The sequence below is a fragment of the Homarus americanus genome, unplaced genomic scaffold (assembly GCF_018991925.1).
Source record: "Homarus americanus isolate GMGI-L3 unplaced genomic scaffold, GMGI_Hamer_2.0 scaffold1024, whole genome shotgun sequence".
NCBI classification, from domain to species: Eukaryota; Metazoa; Arthropoda; class Malacostraca; order Decapoda; family Nephropidae; genus Homarus; species Homarus americanus.
This window is the reverse complement of record NW_024715228.1, coordinates 6,407,033-6,413,980: the sequence shown is the minus strand read 5'-3', so window position 1 is coordinate 6,413,980 and position 6,948 is coordinate 6,407,033.

The window sequence follows — 6,948 nt, the reverse complement described above, 5'->3', positions numbered from 1 at the left end:
ATCTTCTGTGCATTGGTCAATCCCATTTCTCCCAGTCTCGGTGGTAGTGCAAGGAGTGATCTTTCTGCTGGGGTTAAGTGAGGGTGTTTCACTAATTTGGGAATTAAATTGACCCTGATAACTTCTTTCAGAGGGTGGAGGAGGGGTCTGATATCAGGGATAGTGCGCATCAGGTAGTTGCAGCGATGCTTGACTCCAAGGGTGAATGCCGCAAAAGCAGCATGTGGATCTGTGTTAGCAATCTCAGACAGAGCTTGGATTTCCCTAACCGACTCATTCACCTTTCTCGTTACGTACTCGGTCTTGAATTCCGTCGTGCCGATTACTGCGCCTAGGTGTCTTTGGCCATCCTTTGTTATTTTGACCTCACTTCCTCCGAACACCTCCATTACCCGTTCATAATGTTCTGGCTTCGCAATGAGGAAGGACTTGTTGGCATTTGGGTGGTACCCTATTTGTGTACCATATGATGTTATCAGGTCCACTACATTTTGATGTCCTCCACTTTTCCTGCTCCTGTAAGGTCGTCAGCACACGCCACTTGCTTGACCTCGGTTGTTTCAAAGTTTATTGTGTGTTGGAGCGGGGTCCCCCTGCGTTGTTCCCTCAGTTGACTGTATGATGGTATTACCTCTTAGAGCCTTGATGTTTACTATATAGAGGTCTGATGGATTCTATAGGCGATTTCAACATACATTGCAAAGCTTGGACACTTGATCTTGATGTTGTGCAGTGCAGCCTTGTGGTTAAGTATGTTGAATGCGTTGGAAGCGTCAACCAGAAGAACAGCCTCACAATTACGCTGCTCAAATATCTCTCTCATGGCCTGAATGGCAGCTACTAACTACTACCTACACTTCTCATTCTCTCTGCTCCTCTTTACCCCTACCCCCCTCCCTCAACCCCATCTCATTGACAAGAGAAACTGATGAAATTAGAATTCTTATGTAATTTTTTTCCCTCATCACAAACACTCACGTTTTTCCTGGGCTGAGTTTTTTTACTTGGGAATTTGCATTGGTAATTGTGGAGGACGTGTCTAGCTTCATGGAGTGTTATTCGGAAGGGTTAGTAAAGCGAGTCGACTCATCTGAATGCCAGGTAGTGTGTCTCGGAAGGCTGGTCTCATAGCAGTTAATAATTATGAGAAGCGACAAAATTAGTGTGTGTTTTGTGTGTGTTTTTTTGGGTGAGATTGTGAATTAATGTTCGTCTTATATTTCTTATGAGATGATGTGACCGAAAATAAAACTGATCTTGGTATTGTTTATGTATCTGTACTTCTTATCTCTGCCTGTAACTGTAATTATTCGTATATCTGTACTTGTTATCTCTACCTGTACGTGTAATTGTTCGTGTATCTGTACTTGTTATCTCTACCTGTACGTGTCATTTTTTATGTACCTTTACTTGTTATCTCTGCCTGTACGTGTAATTGTTCGTGTATCTGTACTTGTTATCTCTACCTGTACGTGTCATTTTTTATGTACCTTTACTTGTTATCTCTGCCTGTATTTGTATTCTTATGACTTAATAAAATATGAAGTCAAATGAAATGAAAATTGATTCTGATGACCATTCTAGGTGTGGCAGACGATGAGTTGCCCTACTCAAGAGAAATCATCACCTTTTCTTGTTATTATACTCACTATATTCACTATGTTACCTGTTATACTGTGGGAGACTCATTGTAATCTTTGTGCCATGAGGTGAGAGGAGTACCAGTGGTCTATAATTTCTTGGTCGGACTTTTTTTTGGTGTTTTGAGTAATATTATGTGGACTTATTGGCCTTTTGGATAAGTTTGGACTGTAATGTTCTAGTATTAGGGATAATATGAGAAATTAATTACTTGATATAATTTATTATAGAGTATGATATGTACTGTAAAGTTCGAGTTAGATAATGAGAAGATAAAGATTTACCCTGTCATTGGGATTAATGTAATTACTAATTCCCTTGAGGCGCCTGTACTAATATTCTCTTTTCCTTCACAGGTGAGTGTTATGACCACACCAATAGACTTTCTTCAGGTGTACAAGTGTTTCCCATCATCACTTACATGATCCGCAGGTGAGTGTTAGGCCCATAATTTTATTAAGTCCACCACGAACAAAAGACAGTTTAAGTTCCTTTCCGAAACTGTTCCCAAATAGTATGAGATACTACACTTATCTCTATGGGTTGACAACTAATTGGGGGTCTCGTTCCAGCAGTTCGGAGTCTGAGGAGTGCAAACACGCTTTAGTTATTGACTGTACATTATGGTATTTTTTTTTTTACCGAAGTCAAGGGGCCATCTTCATTTATTTCGTAGGGTCTGGTTTAATGGTCTTTGTTCTTCAATTGTTCCGTAAAATCCGACTTATCGGTCTTGACTCTTTATCTCGCTGTTAAGAAATGGTTTTATCCTCCGATACATAGTTCTCCTCTGTTCTTGTTATTTCGTGTTGTTATTGTCGTCTATTACACCTTCCATTTTACCTACACGAAATACGAATGAGGTTATCACTGGCGTCTTGTGTGTCACTATGATACTAAGGAATGTAACATCCTTATACACTATGCAACAAGTTACATTGTGTTCATGTGGTATGTACAGTCCCCTTCACTAATGAGTTTACAGGGGCTCGTCAGCTTTTGTGCAGTGTGGCAGCCCTGTGTTTGTTTACATTTGACAGAAGGAAACTCGCAATAGTAAACACACTATGGTATCAAAGTAAAACAACATTAAAACTTATATTTTAAAGATTTTTGGAATGTTTATATGACGGCCCCCTGTAAACGCACTAGTGAAGGGGACTGAACCTGTTATCAACTACATAGCGGTGGGGGGAGGGACCATTTATTTAATTTTTAACTCAATCGTAAGCAAACAGAAAGGAGTAAGGTGGTGACTCACTCCCTGGCGGCATGAATCCCTGACTGCCCGGATCTACCCATTTATCCTCCTCCGCCTCACACACCTGTTAGTCGTCGCTTGCAGGGGACGGGGTGTTGGTGTTGGCCATAGTCAATATCCTTGAAAATTTAAAAAAGAACCAAACAAGACATCTATTGAGAAACTGTGACGTTTAACGCGTTAGTTGATGTTTTATTATTATTATTATTATTATTATTATTATTATTATTATTATTATTATTATTATTATTATTATTATTATTATTGTTATTATTATTATTATTATTATTATTATTATTATTATTATTATTATTATTGTATTAAAAAATCTTGCTAGTGTTTAAGGCGTTTCTGTTGAGTTTGTAAAGGTGTAATGCTAAATGATTAGGAAAAATTTACAGTGTTTGTTAAAAAGGTGTGAGTGGTAGAAGTGAGAAAGAAGAGATAGGTTAAAGATAGTAACTGATAAAGATGGCTAGAGTAACTGGTCGAGAGGATGAGTCACAGGACGGCACCCACGACCCTCGGGAGGAACTGCTACCTGCCCGTGGGAGGAGGATAAGGAGGAAGACAACATGAGGAGGAAAGGAGGAACAGGAGGAGGAGAAGCAGGAGGAGGAGCAACAGAAGGAGCAGCAGCAGAAGGGGAAGCGGCAGGAAAAGGAAGAGGGAGAGGAGTAGAAGGAGCAGCAGTAAGAGGAGAAAAAGGGGAGAGAAAACAGCAGCAGCAACAGCAACAGCAGGGTGGAGCAGGTGCATCTGTCTCTACTGTCAACACCCCGCTCTCCTCGGGACCACTTGTTATAATGAAGGCACAAATAAAAAGGGTGTGGATGAACGTGTTTCTGATGACAAGGAAGCAGCCATTAGCGGAGTACGTGGATGCCTCGATGACTTGGTGTGTATAATATGAATGGATAGCCCAGGTATGAATGAAGAACAGACTCCTTGGTATGAATGAATTAGTAAGAGTGTGAATGAAGTGTCAACAAGTACTGATAACATCGGGATTAATGGTTTTCGTTGGTATTAATGGTTACCACCTGCGTTGATGGATGACGCCGTAATAAACGGATAGCATAGATAAGTGTGAACAGGTGAGATAACAAACTTGCACATGTAAATGCTCTCAATTATATGCCCAGTGCACACCTCGACCACCTGCACCCACACTCTTGCCAACGTGGCCCCAGATGTAAACACACAAACATATATAAACTCTTAAGTAGATGCAAATGTGAACACACACTCACACATACATATATGCATACATGCGCAAATACACACACACACACACACACACACACACACACACACACACACACACACACACGTGGGGGTGTTACCAGCGGAATAAACCATATGAACAAAAAATCTACGGACTTAACGCAACAAATTACCCAGATGACCTCTCAGTCCATCCGTGTTTTATATAGTGAACCTCAGTAACTTTGTTTTAATGCAAAGATTCACAGCCACTCACTTGTGAACGAAGAAAAATTGGAATGAAAACTCGGGCATCTAAAAGTTATGAGAATTATTGTAAGTAACACCGAGTATAAGTTAATCCTTGAGTTACAGATTTAATGCACTTATAACAACATGTAAAGAAGACTACACACCACACTTTATTTCACTTGACGATTAAACACCATAGCACGTCTTAGGTGTGGTTAGGTTATGTTAGTTGAAGTTAGCGTTAACTTAGGCTCGGTTAGGTTAGAATAGATTAGGTTAAGTCGGGTAAGTTAGGTTAGTTATAGGATTGATTAGGTTCGGTTAGATTAGATTAGGTTAAGATAAGTTATGCTACCTTAGTTTAGGTTCGAGTTAGGTTCGATTTGATTTGATTTGATTTGGTAAGGTTAGGTTAGGCTAGGTTAGGTTAGGTTAGGTTAGGTTAGGTTAGCTCAGGTTTGGTTAGATTAGGTTAGGTTAGGTTAGGTTAGGTTAGGTTTGGTTAGATTAGGTTAGGTTAGGTTAGGTTAGGTTTTCTTTAACTTGAAACTGTAAAACAAAATCATTATAATCAACTAAATTAATGAAGGTCAAATACATATACCAGGTATGAACTATTACCAACAATTAATTTTCTATTTGTTGGGTCATTCGGAACTTCATGATATATGCGTAAGGTAATATTTCCTCTGACGTTTCAATTAACCTATCTGTTACCACGACCGAGTAAGCTTTATATCACAGTAAGTTCTTGAGTCGTAATGCTTTTTTCTTTTTCTTGAGAGGACTATCATAATGGTATCAGCGAGAGCTTGTGACTAGTAAGCTTAGAGGTGAAGACTATCAGCTGTTGCTTCTCCGGCATCTAGTTCTCAACAAAGCTCTCGGTCATGATGGCATTCCTTCACAAGCTCTCAAGGAAAATATACCCTGAAATTAACCCCAATACGTCGCAGTCTGTTTAAACTTTCCTAAACAATATGTTATAATTTCCTTGAGACTTATTAGTGTGGAGGCCATTTGTGAACTTTATAATTATCTCCCCCGCCCCCCCCCCAGGGCATTAGCGGTTTTAATTTTAGTCATATGTAGTGTTATAGAAACTCGTACACACACACACACACACACACACACACACACACACACACACACACACACACACGCACACACACACACACACACACACCTTTTTTTACCCCCTTGTCTCTATGGTCGCTTCATGACCTTTCCAACATTCCATCATTCGTTACGTTTGTGTGTAAAATCCTGAGTGACTTATGTTTGTGTCTAGTATACAAACTTCTCTCTTTAGATGTACTACAATGGAGTTATTTGGCTCATGAGATAATGTTTTCAATGTGTCTGTATTAGGAATTCGATCATTTGTTTGAATGTTATAAAAAAAATTCCCGAAAGCTTTAGGATAGCTGTAATTTCTTTCAATTTATAACAAATAAAATTACACTGATTATTGTCTTTGATGGAATTATTGTGATCTTCTATGAATGAATACATGGCGTCCAAGATGAAGCTCAGTGAAACACAGTAGTTGTCTATAACATATTGAGGTAAAAACTACAAGTTGTCGTAAAATTGCTCTTTTGTTTAAGTCTGCATGAGAACTGATTCGAGTAGTTTTTTATATCAAATCCAGTCCCATTTCATCCTGAGGTGAGTCAAGGTTCATTGCTTTAACCAACATTTCTCTTCAATTTCCAACGGTGACCCCTACGACCCCTCACATCCTCACACACTTACACTCCAATATGTCGAAGATGTCACACTGTGGCGCCTGGTATTGCGAGAGTCCGTTCTTGTATGTCTCCCTTCCTATATATATAGCTTGCAAACACTCCCCTTACAGACGTACACACACACACACACACACACACACACACACACACACACACACACACACACACACACACACACACACACACACACCTAAACATCCATAAAGTAATATTTCTGGTTTGTGGATTTTGCAAGACGAGTGTTCCTTCTACCAAGGGAACAATGAGTCAGTTTTATGTGGCCTCTGTCATGTGTATCATCTTGCACTGCTTCTCTAGGCTATAACAATAACAAGAAAAATAATGATACTAACAATAAGTAATACTTTTGATAGTTTGTTGGACTTCAACTCCCTCATTTTCTTATTTTCATTTTGCACTAAAACAAGTAAATTAAAAGCTTCCTCTGATAAACTATGACAATGACTTACAATTTTACTTTGCGATTTTTAAGATTACTTTTTTCGTCATCCTGAGATCTTTGTTACAACTCACGTCATAATTGTACGACCGACACTTGTTCAGTCCAAGAGAGTGGTGACGAAACTTCTAACTTGGGTCAATTACCCGAACAAAAATTATCAACAATTATAGGTCATATTCCACACAAACTGCAGCTGATGACAGTTAATCTGACATTGGATCGGGACGAATAAATGGTTAGAGTTTTACCCTTCAACTTTTACATTGAATCATTCTTTTTTAGGTAGTAATTGACTGCACCTGTCATGGATAACAACCTTATAATTTCATTTCCTTTGGGCTTATTTATTTTTTAAATTTTCATCATGTTCC